Raw genomic sequence first — 18,916 nt, forward strand, 5'->3', positions numbered from 1 at the left:
TGTTACTGTAAAAATGACACTGGCAGGGAAGGGGTTAACTGTATTGGAGAGGGAGGGGTTAAGTGTGTCCTAGGGGCATGTTTCTAACTGTGATTGGACATGGCTACTAGTGTAAAAACAGAGATCAACGGTCCTACATAGTAGAACCGTCTGATCTCCATTTTTACACAGGGGAGAATGACAGGCGGCTTGTTTACATTAGCCGCCTGCCTTTCTCCCTTCCCGGCGAACGATTGCGAATGGCCGGCGGACATCGGGTCCGCCGGTCACACACACTGACTTGTTAGGGAACGAGCCGGGGCGTGCGTGCACCTAAGCGGGCGCGCGATCTCCCGCTATTGGCTCACAAGCGAGTGACAGGCCAGTGACGTACCGGTACGTCACTTTTATTTGGCCGGGGCTGACCGCCACAGTATATGTACTTGCGGCGGTCGGCAAGTGGTTAAAGAGAATCTATGTAACGTGTTTTTTTTTTTTTTACTCTACATCTGCCATAATGTTTAAAACTGGCAAAAAAAGAAAAAAAGGCAAAATTCCTGCTCTAAAGTGAGCTGGTAGCTTCCTGTCCATTGTTTGTGTGCACAACCAAGTATTACATTGGTTACTTTTACGATTGGGACACTGCTTTTTCCAGAGGTCAGCTTAGAGTGTGAGGTCAAATTAGAGGCATCCCTGTGAGGAGGCACTGCAGGGGATTTTCGTAGTAGAAGCAGAAGCCTGCAGATAACTAGATACTCAACATTAGCCCTCATTCACATGTATGTACCAATCCGTACACCCATGCAAGGTCCCTTTGTTTACATGCACGGGATGTACAGGTGTTCCATGCATCAGTGTGCAGATAGTCTCATTCATGTCTGTTGAGATACAGTAGGTGTACGGACACAGCAGCTGGTCCCAATTTGAGAGGTATGTGGGTGCCGGTGCATGGTCAGTCTGCCTCCTGCTCAGTTGATGTTGAATTCCTGCATCTGGTACCTACCTGGTGGACTACAGTAGTCTGACCCATACAACTGACAGCCGGTACTACCTGGTGGACTACAGTGGTCAGACTCACATATCTGACAGCTGGTACTACCTGGTGGACTACAGTGGTCTGACTCACACATCTGACAGCTGGTACTACCTGGTGGACTACAGTGGTCAGACTCACACATCTGAAAGCTGGTACTACCTGGTGGACTACAGTGGTCTGACCCAAACATCTGACAGCTGGTACTACCTGGTGGACAACAGTGGTCTAATCCACACATCGGACAGCTGGTACTACCTGGTAGACTACAGTGGTCTGATCCATACATCTGAAAGCTGGTACTCCCTGCAACATTGGTGCTTGTACCACTCTCTGTCCTCACACTTCCAGCGATGTTTGACAAGAGGAGGAACAGAATCCCCATCTCTCTCTACCAGGTACGTGAAAATAACTTGCCTGCTAAAAGAAGAGGAGAATCGACCTACCTTTCTGGTGGCCTTTGTCTAACTTTCTGCCAGCTTCGCTTCAACCTGGCTGATGAAAATTTTCAAAATGGTCGGATGGGTCAAACATCAAATCCCCCTGCCACACTTGCAGTAGTTCGTGCAAAACCCGGATACATAGTGATACACTCCTGCTGCTCTAGATGGGTCGGTCCATTCCTCAATGTCGTGGGGGGCTAACCCATTTGTGACTGTCATAGATCCATGTACAAAAATCGGGATGGCTACCCAATTACGATAACTTGAAATAATTTATATTGAATCACAATGAAGAAAAACAACACAGAAGCGTTTGACAAAAGCACTTTTCTTAGTGTAAAAGGTGTTAATCGTGCCTCCCCTGTATTCTTCTGTGTTGCTTTTATTCATCATGATTCAATAAAAATAATTTCAAGTTATCCTCATTGGGTGTGCCAATATCTTCTATGCAAGATGTGAAAAACTTACAAGCGGATCTGAACAAAATAATGGGGTAGACAACTACATGGCAGATGAGGTTTAATGTTGAAAAATGTAAAGTAATGCACTTGGGCGTCAGAAATACGAAAGCAAGCTACTCACTGGGGGGGGGGGGGGGGGGGCTCTGGGTGAGTCTAGGATGGAAAAGGACCTGGGGGTACTGATAGACAACAGGCTTGGCAGTGGCATGCAATGCCAAGCCGCTGCAAGCAAAGCCAACAGAATACTGGGATGTATAAAAAAGGGGATTCACTCCAGAAATAAAGAGATTATTCTTCCACTCTACAAGACTCTGGTCCGGCCACATCTGGAGTATGCTGTCCAGTTCTGGGCACCAGTCCTCAGGAAGGACGTGCTGGAACTGGAGAGAGTCCAGAGAAGGGCAACAAAAATAATTAGGGGAATGGAGGGCATCGGCTATGAGGAAAGACTACAAGCACTGAACTTATTCTCTCTGGAGAAGAGACGATTGAGGGGGGATATGATATCAATGTACAAATACTGTACTGGTGACCCTAGCATAAAGAACAAACTTTTCAGAGTAAGGGAATACAATAAGACACGTGGCCACTCACTAAAACTTAAGGAAAAACGGTTTAACCTTAAAATACGTAAGGGGTTATTCACTGTCAGAGCAGTGGGGATGTGGAATTCTTTTCCACAAGCAGTGGTATCAGCAGGGAGCATCGATAGTTTCAAAAAACTATTAGATGGGCACCTTAAAGACCACAACGTACAGGGGTATACAATGTACAGTTAACAGCAAACACACACACACATCATAGGTTGAATTGGATGGACTGATGTCTTTTTTCGACCTCACAAACTATATAACTATATATATAACTACAGTATGTGTGCAACCATCCCGATTTTTGTATATGGTTCCTGCAAGCCCGTGGGAGACCACAATATATGACAGGGGAGCAAGCAAGTGTTCCCGAAAGTGTGGAATATTTGCAGTGGCCGGGTAGCAGCGAAAATGGCATTTCAAGACACAGGCCAAAGAAAAGTAAGTATATTCTGTCTCTTTTAGGAAATATAGTATTAAATGCAGGTGAACCTTGTTCAGGCTACTTAGGCTTGACAAAATAAATGTGTGCATTTGTAAAGATGATGGAGCAGATTATGAAGGCACCCTTTTCTTACATACTTGGGGAAAGAAAAAAAAAGGTCCTTTTAACAATTTTAAGGAATATGCAGTCTCTTTAAGCCATCTTATACTGACACATTCCTATGGCCAGTTTAGGGTTGGAGCGTGCCTGGCCCCCAGCTGCTGTGACCATGTCTGGTTTTAACACTTCTTAAACTGATACTTGTTTAAGTGTTACTGGCAGGGACCGAGAGCACATACAATGTGATATCAGCTTACCAACCACAGTTCTGTGCCTAAGGGCACATTAAACCAAAATATGCCCTGGTTAGAACAAATGGTAAGATAAACACGGGCCTCCTAAGCCTTTGACTAATATATATCACCTCAGACTCAAGATCCAGTTTGCAGATGTTCACTTCCCATAGAGAACAAAATACTTTGAAGTTCTGTGAAATATTTATGTACATTCTTGGCACAAAACTAGTTAAAGTTGATTTTTCGGACTGGTTGCTGGGCTTGATTCATTTAATTTAGAATCCTTTAAACTGTGTTTTTTCCACTGGAATTCCTTTCTTCAAATTTTGAATCGGTTCTTTTTCAGCTTTTGACTCATCTCTTCACCAGAATAATTTTTACTTAAACAGTTCCAGGACCTAATATCTTTAAAAGGTGATGCAAAGCGTGTAGTTTGGTTTGCTATAATGATTTATCTGATTATTTGGGAAGGAGATTCTGAAAAGCATGCTTTTGTGTGCTCCAGTGAGACGATCACCTTGGCTCAAACCCCTGTTTTGAAAAGTCCCCCCTTTTTTTGGTTCTTGTTTACAATTTTTTATTTTTTTATTTTATCAGGCCCCACCACCATTCTCACCTAGGAATTAGGTATCCTGCTTTCTCTGCCTCTTGGGATATCTAAATCACATATTAGAACAAACAGTAGCCAGTTGGCCGAGCTGGCATAAGTCAAAGTGGGAAGAAGAAGAGGCAGCCAGCTCAAAATAATGTCTGTGTTCCCACTAAGTTTTACAAACACTGTATTTGTGCTGATAACATTGTCACTAAGACAGAAAATTATCCAAAATGGTAGAACTGTCACCTGAAAAAGAGGTGAAAGTAAATATTTCAATGGGGACATCTGTTCCTGTGACAGCTGTCAAAGATGGGAATTCCTCTCAGTAAAAAGTTTCTCTCACTTTCTGTTGCGGGACTTATCTACTAAAACCTCAAAAATGTTAGGCTAAATAAACACTTTAATCCTTTGTGACTAAGCCCAGGTTTGTGGGTGAAAGGCAAGTTGGGGGGGCTTTTTAATCGGTTTGTTCAGATAAATAACGATTGTTAGCATTTGAATAGTAAAATGTTTGAACTTTACGTCAAAGGCTTTCAAAAATTCTGATCCCATAAACCACATGTGTAAAACACAAGGCCCGGGGGACAAATCTGGCCCTCCAGGTCATTCATGTGCCCCTTACACTGCCACCTGCAGGTGTGGTGGCACCCCCCCTCCTCTCTGCACTTGACCGCTGAAGAAGCCTCCACCCACAGGAGGCGATACGTGTGCGGGGGGATAGGAGGAGCGTCTGACGTCACCTGCTGACACTTGGAAACCGACGAGGACCGAGCTGGACTCGTAGCTCCCGCCGTTGCTGCACACTTGTACTGCTGTTGATTTGTTCATCTAAGAGTAAGAGGCTAGTTTTATTGTTTAAAGTTTAATAAAGTTCATATCAGGTTTACACTATGGGCTGCCTGCTTTTGTCTCCTTTGTAACGATCATGTTGGAGAAAGTCCTGGAGTGTACCATCCTATGATTCCACATGAATAGCGGTGCCCTGGTTTGCCTGTGAAGAGTGGAGATCTGGTTGCCTGATTTTATTAGGTTAAGGTGAGAGGCCAATCTGTATGGTGGTGGGCTGTTTTTTCACACTGAAGAGCACCTGTAATACCTGCACCTCCCATCAGGACTTTTCCACTATAGTCAATACATGTGGGCTACTTGCATGGACTTTTTCATGATATGTCATTATGCTTGACTTCTTTGAAATTTAGCGCTGCACTATTTGTTTTTATCCTCTCTGCACCCCCCCCCCCCTGTCTCAGCAGTCGGCAGCAGAGAGGAGGACAGAATTCCTCCCACAGATCCTGTGCCTCTCTGTGCAGCTGCTGCACCTTCAAGTCTCCGCCTTCCCTGGTTTCAGCATTCAGCAGACTCAAGCCTTCCTGGCCCTCCTCCAGACCCTGCACTTTTTGCTTCCCTGCTTCTTCCCAGCAGCAGCACATGGTAAGAGGGGGATGCATTATGAGGTAAGAGAGGGTGGGGGCCACTTGACTTCTGATGGGGGGGGGGGAAGTGCTCTGGACATCTAGTCTTACAGATACAACTGGCCCATTGAGGGTCAACATAATGCTGATGCAGCTCGTGATGAAATCGAGTTTGACACCCCTGCCATAGACAGTCAGGAAGGAGATCAGCAAATGCAGTTTCCGATTTTTATTGATAGAGCTTACCTTCAAGAGAGGTAACCACCAATGTAACACTAAAAAATAATGAAAAGTCCCAACTGGTAAATTGATATAAATACCAAGGGGAGTCACCAGTAATTATCAAAATACAAAGATTCAACCTCTGAAGTTTCTTAGAAATAAAAAAAAAAACCCTACTGTATAGAAAATCAAGCCATTCCACTCAAGTAAAACAAATCAAATACATTTTATTGAAGAATTACCAAAATCTTTAAAATCTTTAGCCAAAAAACACAATCAGGCAAGGGAAGAACATACACGTCAATGTAAACAGTAATTTTTCCCAGTAATCACCAAAGTAAGAAAACACTTTATCCCTGACCACAATTTTAATGGATCGCTTCTGTTCCTAAGCAAAAATACAGATCAAGAAAGTAAAAATAAAGGTCAGACGTCTATATATGCAGACTTGATCTAGATCATGGTTTCAAAATATTTAAGCTAGAAGAACAGCATGCCAGCCAGGTGGGTATTATATTCAGCAATTTAGCAAGGACAGACTCCATGCTTTTTCTATGGTAATTTTCCTTTTAAAGAAATTAACCAGTTTTGGATTAGAATTTAGTTTCTCCGAATTTCAACCTTTTTTTCTGGACCAGACAATTCACACCGTAGAACATTCCTAGTGTCTTTGTTTTCCCTTCTATTGCAGACAACGGGTTAACAAGCCTTCCAACAGCTGCCTCACTAACATTGATCCAAAAACACTTGTGAGGCTTGGCCGAACATGTGGTAGGAATCTGTTTAGAATTATATTCTCCCTCAATACAGGACATCCTAATTAGCTCTACGAAAAAGTTGCCGACCTTCTCATTACCAGCTTACGTTACTTCCCATGATGCCACTACCTTCGGCTGAAGACCTGCAGAGCTTACACTCTACATCTGCTCCTAATCAGTTCTTGTATAAACTCCTTTAATCCTGTAATAACTGACTTTTAGATCTCATAATAGTTTAAGCATGCTATGAGAAGGATCTAGCTTTCAAATGAAACAACATTTACATTTCTCTTTCTGTACTTAGGGGCATTTACATATGAGTCTAGTACATGGATAAAAGTAGAGCATTAGCAATGGAGTGGTTGTATTCAGAGCAAATATTTTCTTTCAGATTTCATGTTATATTTAATGGAGGAATCATACATTTCAATTGGTGCTATGGTGTGGCAAAGGTCAATTTTTTTACATTTATGACATTTTTGCAAAAGTTATATTGAGGTCAACATTATTACTATGGATAGTTAGTGGCCATAAAAGTAATACTGTGGCTAGGTTTATGGGTTAACTTCATAAGGCTTACACCAGAAAATGTATTCATTATAGAGACCCTGTCCCCAGGGTCTAACTTTTTAATTAATTTTTTTATATATATATAAAGCAAAAAGAACCAATGCTTGGTTCCATTTCTTAAATTTGCTAGTTTTTTTTATGTACAACCCTTCCAGCAGTTTCAGATCATACTAACGTCTTAATTACCCTAGCTGCAGCCCTCCATTAAAAACCTCCCATTGACAGCAGGAGCAGCTTCTATAAAGTTAGCTGTAAGGATAGCTCTCGCTGTCAGGCTCCCTGCAAAGCCTCTGATACTGACATTGCTAAGGCTGACAGTGGCCAGCTTGCACCTAATTAATTGTAAGGAAAGTTTGTAATCAAGGAGCCCTACAGCTCTGGAGAGAGAAACTGTTGTTGCCCTTATCTCATTTGGCTGTTTTTGAGACCTAATTAGTTAGTATAACAAAAAGTTTGTAATCAAGGAGCCCTGGCAGCTTCAGAGAGAGATAGTGTTGGTGGCCTTGACCCATTTATATTTGAGCCCTGATGAAGAGGGATTGTTAGACCTGAAATGTGTTGGATACCTTTTATCTTCTTGTTGTCACATTACAATCTACATTAACTGGTTATGGACTCTTAATACTACAGCCTGGATACTTTTTTTTGTTCATTTCTCTTCAATCTATCAACTAGGGAGGCCAGCACCCATTTGGAGAGCCCCACATTGTGATAAAGCTGCTGCATTCTAGTTGTTAAATCCAACACATTCTGCTTTGACAGGCAAAAAAATTCAAGCCCAGTGCCCTACAATGTCTTGTCCTGGGACTAAGTTTGTATTGCTGTCTGTGCCCCCGTTTGGGAAATTCATCCCCCTCTCTCTGTCCTGGTCCAAAATTTTAGAATTGCCCCCGGACCAAGAGGTATGGGAACAGATTCCAATTGGGACTCCATTTTCTGGCACAACTGTCTAAGAGAGAGATCCTCCCTGGCTTTCCTTTAACTTCCTCTACCCACAGAAGACTTTAGAGTTTTTTTCTTTTGACAGTAGATCACCTAATTTATGTAAAAAAAAATTCTATCTATCTATCTATCTATCTATCTATCTATCTATCTATCTATCTATCTATCTATCTATCTATCTATCTATCTATCTATCTATCTAATCTATCTATCTAATCTATCTAATCTATATCTATCTATATATACATATATATATATATATATATATATATATATATATATATATATATATATATATATATATATATATATATATATATATACAGTGGGTACGGAAAGTTTTCACTCTTTGTTATATTGCAGCCATTTGCTAAAATCATTTAAGTTCATTCTTCTTCCTCATGAATGTACACATAGCACCCCATACTGACAGAAAAACACAGAATTGTTGACATTGTTGCAGATTTATTAAAAAAGAAAAACTGAAATATCACATGGTCCTAAGTATTCAGACCCTTTGCTCAGTATTTAGTAGAAGCCCCCTTTTGATCTAATACAGCCAGGAGTCTTTTTGGGAAAGATGCAACAAGTCTTTCACACCTGGATTTTGGGATCCTCTGCCATTCCTCCTTGCAGATCCTCTCCAGTTCTGTCAGGTTGAATGGTAAACATTGGTGGACAGCCATTTTTAGGGCTCTCCAGAGATGCTCAATTGGGTTTAAGTCAGGGCTCTGGCTGGGCCATTCAAGAACAGTCACGGAGTTGTTGTGAAGCCACTCCTTCGTTATTTTAGCTGTGTGCTTAGGGTCATTGTCTTGTTGGAAGGTAAACCTTCGGCCCAGTCTGAGGTCCAGAGCACTCTGGAGAAGGTTTTTGTCCAGGATATCCCTGTACTTGGCCGCATTCATCTTTCCCTCGAATGCAACCAGTCGTCCTGTCCCTGCAGCTGAAAAACACCCCCACAGCATGATGTTGCCACCACCATGCTTCACTGTTGGGACTGTATTGGACAGGTGATGAGCAGTGCCTGGTTTTCTCCACACATACCGCTTAGAATTAAGGCCAAAAAGTTCTATTTTGGTCTCATCAGACCAGAGAATCTTATTTCTCACCATCTTGGAGTCCTTCAGGTGTTTTTTTAGCAAACTCCATGCGGGCTTTCATGTGTCTTACACTGAGGAGAGGCTTCCGTCGGGCCACTCTGCCATAAAGCCCAGACTGGTGGAGGGCTGCAGTGATGGTTGACTTTCTACAACTTTCTCCCATCTCCTGACTGCATCTCTGGAGCTCAGCCACAGTGATCTTTGGGTTCTTCTATACCTCTCTCACCAAGGCTCTTCTCCCCCGATAGCTCAGTTTGGCCGGACAGCCAGCTCTAGGAAGGGTTCTGGTCGTCCCAAACGTCTTCCATTTGAGGATTATGGAGGCCACTGTGCTCTTAGGAACCTTAAGTGCAGCAGAAATCTTTTTGTAACCTTGGCCAGATCTGTGCCTTGCCACAATTCTGTCTCTGAGCTCTTCAGGCAGTTCCTTTGACCTCATGATTCTCATTTGCTCTGACATGCATTGTGATCTGGAAGGTCTTATATAGACAGGTGTGTGGCTTTCCTAATCAAGTCCAATCAGTATAATCAAACACAGCTGGACTCAAATGAAGGTGTAGAACCATCTCAAGGATGATCAGAAGAAATGGAAAGCACCTGAGTTAAATATATGAGTGTCACAGCAAAGGGTCTGAATACTTAGGACCATGTGATATTTCAGTTTTTCTTTTTTAATAAATCTGCAACAATGTCAACAATTCTGTGTTTTTCCGTCAATATGGGGTGCTATGTGTACATTCATGAGGAAGAAGAATGAACTTAAATGATTTTAGCAAATGGCTGCAATATAACAAAGAGTGAAAAATTTAAGGGGGTCTGAATACTTTCCGTACCCACTGTATATAGCACCCTACAGGTAGGTGCTAGGTAAAGGTATAGAGGGCCTTGACTGCCTAACAGCAGGGCTGTGAGTTAATAGTCAGGGTGTCGTGGTTTCCAGGTGTGCCTGCTGAAGGGGGAGTCTCCCCACTTGCTCCCGTGAGAGGCTTCTCAAAGGCCGGTGGAGGAAACCCAATCAGGGGACACATCCAGGCTTGTAACTACCCCAGTAGGCAGATTGTGCCGCAAAGGATTCTGGGAGTGGGTATAAGTTTGGGGGTGGCACATGACACAATGTCTTTGGCGGGAGCAGAGTCCCAGGAAGGAGAGTGCGGCTGTCTCTCCTCCCGTCTGAGGAAGGTGGATGTCTCGGGGTGTCGCCCGAGTGTCCAGAGAGTGCTGAGTTGAGCTGAGGGGATCCGCTGTGCCGAGAGCCTGCGGAGAGTCAGAGGGGTCCAGTCTCAGGAAAGCCTACACAGGTCGTGAGTACTGAGGATTGCCCCTGGGAGTCTGCCTGAAGTTAGAGGGGACCACTCCGGAAAAGGTTCTGGGATCCAGTGCCAGCTAGTTGTAAAGGGGGTACCTAGGTTGAGGACCCTGAAGAGTTCAAGGTTAAAGGGGGCACCTGCAGTTTGGGCCCTGAATTGTATAGAGCATGCCAGTTAAAGTGACAGCTATACAGAGTTCTACTATATACTACCTCAAGCTGTGCCAGGTGGGGGAAAGTATACAGTGACTTTCACAGTACAACAGTGTCAGGAGTTCTACAGTTCTCAGTCGTGGATCTTCTGGACTATAAGTCGAGGATTCAGCACTTCTTTGTTCTACAGAGTATTCTCAGTGTCAGTGAGTGTTGGCTGGCGTCGAGGAAGTGCCAACGGGCATTTTTGGAAGTAAAGTCCTAATTGTAAATAGTTAAGCCTCAAGGAGTATCCCACTCATTCTCTTCTCCCATCCCCTTTAACTTCTAAAAAAAAAAACACAAACAAAGATGCCGGAGTTGTCGCTGCTTCAGTTGTCACACCCAGGGACTCAGCTCACATGGGCTAGAAAGGATTCCGGTACTAATAGCAGACCCACATCAGGCCACAGACCTGGAAACCTTGCTACATATATATATATATATATATATATATATATAGCTATATATAATTTTTTTTTTTTTAACATTCCTGGCTTTGCATGGAGTGTTTTACGTTTATGTATACAACAGTGTGCAGTTACATTTGGTTTGGGATATACAGAAGCCAACAGTACACAGTATGGTCTAAGGGATAAACATACTTAGGTTATGTTTGAAAAATGAAAAGAAGAAAACAAAGTACTTCCTTTTATTCTTGCTGAGTAAAACATTATGTTGGGGCCATTTAACCTCAGTCAGTTCCTCTGAAGTCCCAATCTTAAATATTTTATCTTAAGCTTCTAAATATACATTCCTATTTCAGGGGCATTTAGAAATACTTGTGTCAATGGTATTCCATTACCCAAGGCTTGTGTGGTCCATCACATCGTTGCTTTGTTCCTCAGTTTTCATGAAGCCTAATATGCTTGTACCATTTTTTTTTAGATCTGGCTGTCCACAAACATTACATAAGGGGCCATTGTCATCTGTTAATCATGTATAATGAAGGCACACCCCAGATGTTATGCCGGAGGATAAGATACCCAACAGCATTTAACTAACTACCTCTTACTATATTTACAGATAGATATACTTGTCTTCCTATTGCTTCTCCTACTATGTTCTGCATCAGGGAGTGAAGAGAGGCAGCCCTGTGTATGCTCCAAGTACTCCATGCCCACTCCCATTTGACCGTGCTAGGTGTTGGAGGGGTCAATTACAAAGAACCAGTTCCTGACCCTTCTGCATGTTCCACTGACCACATACCTACCGAGGACCAAGTCTTAGCCATCCTATGCAGACACCTGTACTCCTGATACCACAAGTACTCACCCTTTACTCAGCCCCCTGCTTCCCAGGCAGTGAACATAGCATTGCCTGTAGGTCTTAGGGGCAACCAAGTACCAAGGTAGCCCTGCTTGCTTTAAGGGGACATTTGAAGCTACACTGTGCCAGCTGACCAGTGGAACAGAGGTGAGCTTTCCCCATATTTTATCCCTCTGTAGAACCTGCAAGTACGATAAAACATCTGTTAATCTGCTAGAAATGCTCGTAGCTTCTAAGCCCTATTGTAGGCTGCCAACTGAGCATTTTTGTGGACTTAGTGGTGTAAGCCGTGCTGGGCTATTTTTTGTTAAACTACTAAAACCCTACAACCACTCTATTCTAACATATTGCATTGGATTCCTCCTCGTCATATTAGTTTCTTCCTCTCTGCCTCAGATTCCTCCACTTTGTATTTGATTCTTCTTTCTTGTATTAGATTACTCCTCCCCATATTCTATTCCTCTTCCCCATAATAGATTCCTCCTTCTTCCTTTAGATTACTCCTCCCCATATTTGATTCCTCTTCCCCATAATAGATTCCTCTTCCCTATAATAGATTCCTCCTCCTTCTATTAGATTTCTCCTCTCCGTATTAGGTTCCTCCACCTCATATTAGATTCCTCCTCTTCATATTAGATTCTTTCTACCTGTATTAGACTCCTCTACCTCGTATAAGGTTCCCCCTCCTTGTATTGGATTTCTCCTCATATTAGATGCCTTTCTTCTAGTATTAGACCCCCTCCCACACACACATTCTTACTCGAATTACATTCCTCCTCCTCGCATTAGTATCCTCCCACTTGTAGTATATTGCTCCTCCTCATATTACATTCCTCACCCTCGTATTAGATTCCTCCTCCTCGTATTTGATTCCTACTCCCCATATTAGATTCCTGTATAAGATTCCTCCTGCTTGTATTGGATGTCTCTCCTTCATATTAGATTCCTCCTCCCCACAGTCCCTATATTAGATTTCTCCACCTCATATTATATTCCTCCCTCTCGTATTAGATCCCTTCCCCATTAGATTTCCTCTTTCTCATATAAGATTCCTCCTCCTATTATTAGATCCCTCCCCCTTGTATTAGATTCCTCCACCTCATTTTAGATTCCCACTCCTTGTATTAGATTCTTCCTCCCCATATCAGATTTCTACACTTTATATTAGATTCCTTTTCCTCATTTTAGATTCCTCCTCCCCATTATAGATTCCTCCACCTCATATTAGATTTCTCCTCCTCATATTAGATTCCTACTCCTCTACCACATAAACGGTTCCTTATCCTTGTATTAGATTTCTCCTTCCATGTTAGATGCCTTTCTTCTAGTATTAGACCCCCTCCCACACACACATTCCCCCCCACCCCCATATTACATTCCTCCTCCTCATTGTAGAATCCTTACACTTGTATTATATTCCTACTCCTCATATTATATTCCTCCTCCTTGTATTACATTCCTCCTCCCTGGATTAGATTCCTCACCCATGTATTCGATTTCTTCTCCTCGTATTAGATTCCTCCTGTCTGTATTAGATTCCTCCTCCTTGTATTTTGTTCCTCCTCCTCATATTAGATTCCTCCTCCCCCACAGTCCCCATATTAGATTGCTCCTCCTCATTTTAGATTCCTCACCCACGTATTAGATTCCTCACCCACGTATTAGATTCCTTCTTCTCGTATTAGATTCCTCCTGTCTGTATTAGATTCCTCCTCCTTGTATTGGGTTCCTCCTCCTCATATTAGATTCCTCCTCCCCCACAGTCCCCATATTAGATTGCTCCTCCTCATATTAGATTCCTACTCCTTGTATTACATTTCTCATCCCCATATTATATGCCTCCCTGTATTAGACTCCTCATATTAGTTTCCTCCTCATAGTAAATTCCTCCTACCTATATTGGATTCTTTCCCCTTGTTTTAGATTCTTCAGCCTCATTTTAGATCCCTCCTCCTCCTCATATTAGATTCCTCCTCATTGCATTAGATTCCTCCTCCCCATATTAGATTCCTCCTCCCCATTTTAGATTCTTCTTCTTATCATTGGATTCCTCTTAGATTCCTCCTCCCCATATTAGATTCCTCCTCTTTGTATTAGATCCCCTCCCCCCCTGTATTAGATCCATCCTTCACATATTAGATTCCTCCCCCTTGCATTAGTTTCTTCCTCCTCATATTAGATTCCTCCTCCTTGCTCAGAGCTCTTTCTACAAGCATGACATCCTCCAGAACACACAGACTGGGAATTTGTCGGCTCTCACTGGCCCCAAAGACTCTTTTGATGCTCAAATTGCCCCCTGCTAAGATGAACCGGCTTCCCTGCTGTTTGTATATTCACCAACTGCAATATGACCACAAGAATTGGCTTTCATGTGTGTGTGTCCTTTACCAACAAGCCTGGCCGCCCTGCCAAAGCAAGGCAGACAAGAAACTGACTGGAAACATTATTGAGTGAGCTAAAAACAGAAAGAGATAAATAAACAAGAGCAGGAGGGAGAGAAGTGAATGGGAGTGATGGAGAGGAGGAGGGAGGAAAAGAGAAGGATGCAAGGCCAGCCGAGAATCCAACATAAAGAGGGTGAAAGGGATTGTGCGTGTGTAGTGTGAGAGTGATTAATGGGGTGGGGTGGGGAGCAGAGTAATGAGTCCGCAGAGATAGAAACAGAGCGGGAAGACTGGTGGAAAATGTAAAGGAGTTGGAAGATTAAAGTACAAACTGTAAATACGGAGGAGGACGATTAAATACAGAGAGCTACATTGGGGAATAAAACATGCTGTGTGTGTATAGAGGGGGAAGGAAATAAAAGGAACAACGAAATGTAGAGAGGCAATGAGGGACTGAGGATGGGAGGCCCAGAATGGCAACTCTGGTGGTCTGCCAGGCAGAGGTGGACTTAGTCAAGGTCAACTTATGGGGCCCCATGCAATTACACTTAAAGGAGTTGTAAAGTCAGGAAGGTTTTTTTATCTTAATAAATTCTATGCATTAAGATAAAAAGCCTTCTGTGTGTAGCAGCCTCCTTAGTACCCTCTAATACTTACCTGTGCCCCCTCTCTATCCAGCGATGTCGAAGACTCCCTCAGCTGTCCTGGGACTCCCCCCCCTCCCTCCGCCATTGGCTCCCGCAGTTGTCAATCAAAGTCAGTGAGCCAATCAGGAGAGAGAGGGGGCGGGGCCGAACAGCAGCTCTGTGTCTGGTATCCCCATAGCAAACTGGTTGTTGTGGGGGTACTCAATAGGCGATAGGAGGGAGGGGTCAGGAGCAGGAATGAGGGACCTGAGAAGAGGAGGATCCGGGCTGCTCTTTGCAAAACCAACTGTACAGAGGAGGTAAGTATAACATGTTTGTTATTTTTTTTAAGAACAAAAAAAGAGACTTTACATCACTTCAAAGAAGAACTCCATGAAAAAATGTTATTCTCCCATGCAGGGGGCTCTGCCCGTACTGCATGGATTAACTGCTCGCATTGTCTAGGGGAAAGCTATACTTACCCAGTTCTTCGATCTTCCGGAAAACTGAGATCCCTCACGTCCAGTGGTGGACTGTTCCTGCTGTCCTCATGTCCAGAGCTGGTCTATAGGTGTAACATTGTCAGAAATAGTCCATTCACAAGACCGCTAGCATGCGGAGGGGAGCGGCAGGGATCGGTCTTGTGGTCAGCAGATCGGCGGATTAGGTAAGTATACCTCCGCTTCGCAATGGAGTTCAACAGAACTTCACAGGTTGCCACTGGAGTCCTCTTCCACTCCTCCATGACGACATCATGGAGCTGGTGGATGTTAGAGACCTTACGCTCCTCCCCCTTCCGTTTAAAGATGCTCCACAGATGCTCAATATTGTTTAGGTCTGGAGACATGCTTGGCCCGTCCATCACCTTTACCCACAGTTTCTTTAGCAAGGCAGTGGTCGTCTAGGAGGCTTTATTTAGGGTCGTTATCATGTTGGAATATTGCCCTGCAGCCCAGTCTCCGAAGGGAGGGGATCATGCTCTGCTTCAGTATGTCACAGTACATGTTGGCATTTATGGTTCCCTCAATAAACTGTAGCTTCCCAGTGCCAGCAGCACTCATGCAGCCCCACCAGACCATGACACCCCCACCACCATGCTTGACTGTAGGCAAGACACACTTGTCTTTGTACTCCTCACCTGGTTGCCACCTTATACACTCAACACCATCTGAACCAAATAGATGTATCTTGGTCTCATCATCAGACCACAGGGCATGGTTCCAGTAATCCATGTCCTTAGTCTGCTTGTCTTCAGCAAACTGTTTGCAGGCTTAGTTGTGCATCATCTTTAGAAGAGGCTTCCTTCTGGGATGACAGCCATACAGACCAATTTGATGGAGTGTGCGGCGTATGGTCTGAGCACTGACAGGCTGACCCCCCCACCCTTTCAATTTCTACAGCAATGCTGGCAGCACTCATACATCTATTTCCCAAAGGCAACCTTTTGGATATGACACTGAGCATGTGCATTCAACTTCTTTGGTCGACCATGGCGAGGCCTGTTCTGAGTGGAACTTGTCCTGTTAAACCGCTGTATGGTCTTAGCGACCATTCTGAATCTCAGTTTTAGGGTCTTGGCAATCTTCTTACAGCCTAGGCCATCTTTATGTAGAGAAACAATTCTATTTTTGAGATCCTCAGAGAGTTCTTTACCATGAGGTGCCATGTTGAACTTTCAGTGATCAGTATGAGAGAGTGAGAGCGATAACACCAAATTTAACACACCTGCTCCCCATTCACACCTGAGACCTTGTAACACTAACAAGTCACATGACACCTGGGGAGGGAAAATGGCTAATTTGGCCCAATTTGGACATTTTCACTTAGGGGTGTACTCACTTTTGTTGCCATTGTTTAGACATTAATGGCTGTGTGTTGAGTTATTTTGAGGGGACAGAAAATATACACTGTTATACGAGCTGTACACTCACTACTTTGCATTGTAGCAAAGTGTCATTTACTCAGTGTTGTCACATGAAAAGATATAGTGTCGGTTCACACTATGGCGATCCGACTTCGGGGCAACCTGTGAAGTCGCCGTGCACCGCGACTTCGGCGCGACTTGCTCGGACTTCACATAATGGAAGTCAATACAAGTCGCTCCGACTTGTGTCAAAAGTAGTACAGGAACCTTTTTCTAAGTCGGAGTGACTTGAGTCGCTCCTATTAGAACGGTTCCCGTAGCACAGAATGGACCGCGACTTGTCAGGCAACCAAGTCGCCTGACAAGTCGCGGTAGTGTGAATCGGGACATAATAAAATATTTACAAACATTTTTTTTTTTTTTTAATAATAAACTCAGAATAAATCAAAATAAATGTTTTTCCCAGAGTTCTTCTTTAAAGTTGTGTAGCACTGACCCTGTAGGGCTCGCAGTGTGATGACTTCTTGGGTCTCCCTCTGATTACCTGCAGACAGTCACTAGGGGACAGTTCACTCATCCATCCTTACTCCCAGTTGCTCGTTACTCAGTAAACAGTCCAGGGGATTTGATTTTATATTTATTGTGGAACTTGGATGGGAGAAGGGAATAGTGGGATACTCCAACTTGAACTATTCACAGTAGATAAAGACAACTCTCAGTTGGCCTCACCAGGTTATTTGTGGAAGCAAACACACTGCTTTGACCATACTGCCACTTGTATGGAAGAATTAAGTCCTCTTGCTCTCTCTAGCAGCAGACTTGATGCAACTACATTATCTTCAGGGCACTCTCTAGCATCCCCTTTGACTGTCCACTGACTCTTCTAGCAGAAGGGATGGTCTTCACAAGACAGGCCCCATGACAGATCTGTATTCACTGTAGGCAGAATCAGATCATTTCAAGTGTCTCCCTTCCAGTCAGCTCTGCAGGACCTCTGGGTTCAGCTTCTCTCTGACTCTCAGGTCGACCACCTGAGGCCGCATGGCAACTGCTACAGAGAAGGGACAGCTGCCCCCTCCCTCCGGAACCCAGCTCTCAAGATGAAAGACCCAGAACACATGTGCCCTTGGCATTTATACAGAATCCCAGCATGCAACGATGCACTTTCCTCCGCCAATCACCAGGACTTTAGTATGTCTGTGCACTCATTTGTCAGGTTTCCTCCCACTGTCCAATATGCCTCTCTATTGGACCAGTGTGAAACACTTCAGACAAACTGAGCTGCACCTGAGCACCATGAGCAGACCTGACTAGCAGATCCTGCTCCTCTGGTAGGCAGAGAGCAATATAAATTTACCTGGCAATCTCTCTGGTAAGCAAAAAGACCCAAAACTACAGTGGGTACGGAAAGTATTCAGACCCCATTAAATTTTTCACTCTTTGTTATATTGCAGCCATTTGCTAAAATCATTTAAGTTCATTCTTCTTCCTCATGAATGTACACATAGCACCCCATACTGACAGAAAAACACAGAATTGTTGACATTGTTGCAGATTTATTAAAAAAGAAAAACTGAAATATCACATGGTCCTAAGTATTCAGACCCTTTGCTCAGTATTTAGTAGAAGCCCCCTTTTGATCTAATACAGCCAGGAGTCTTTTTGGGAAAGATGCAACAAGTCTTTCACACCTGGATTTGGGGATCCTCTGCCATTCCTCCTTGCAGATCCTCTCCAGTTCTGTCAGGTTGGATGGTAAACGTTGGTGGACAGCCATTTTGGGGGACTCTCCAGAGATGCTCAATTGGGTTTAAGTCAGGGCTCTGGCTGGGCCATTCAAGAACAGTCACGGAGTTGTTGTGAAGCCACTCCTTCGTTATTTTAGCTGTGTGCTTAGGGTCATTGTCTTGTTGGAAGGTAAACCTTCAGCCCAGTCTGAGATCCAGAGCACTCTGGAGAAGGTTTTTGTCCAGGATATCCCTGTACTTGGCCGCATTCATCTTTCCCTCGATTGCAACCAGTCGTCCTGTCCCTGCAGCTGAAAAACACCCCCACAGCATGATGCTGCCACCACCATGCTTCACTGTTGGGACTGTATTGGACAGGTGATGAGCAGTGCCTGGTTTTCTCCACACATACCGCTTAGAATTAAGGCCAAAAAGTTCTATTTTGGTCTCATCAGACCAGAGAATCTTATTTCTCACCATCTTGGAGTCCTTCAGGTGTTTTTTAGCAAACTCCATGCGGGCTTTCATGTGTCTTACACTGAGGAGAGGCTTCCGTCGGGCCACTCTGCCATAAAGCCCCGACTGGTGGAGGGCTGCAGTGATGGTTGACTTTCTACAACTTTCTCCCATCTCCTGACTGCATCTCTGGAGCTCAGCCAC

This window comes from Pelophylax lessonae, assembly GCF_965119305.1.
Source record: "Pelophylax lessonae genome assembly, chromosome: 11".
Taxonomy (NCBI): Eukaryota; Metazoa; Chordata; class Amphibia; order Anura; family Ranidae; genus Pelophylax; species Pelophylax lessonae.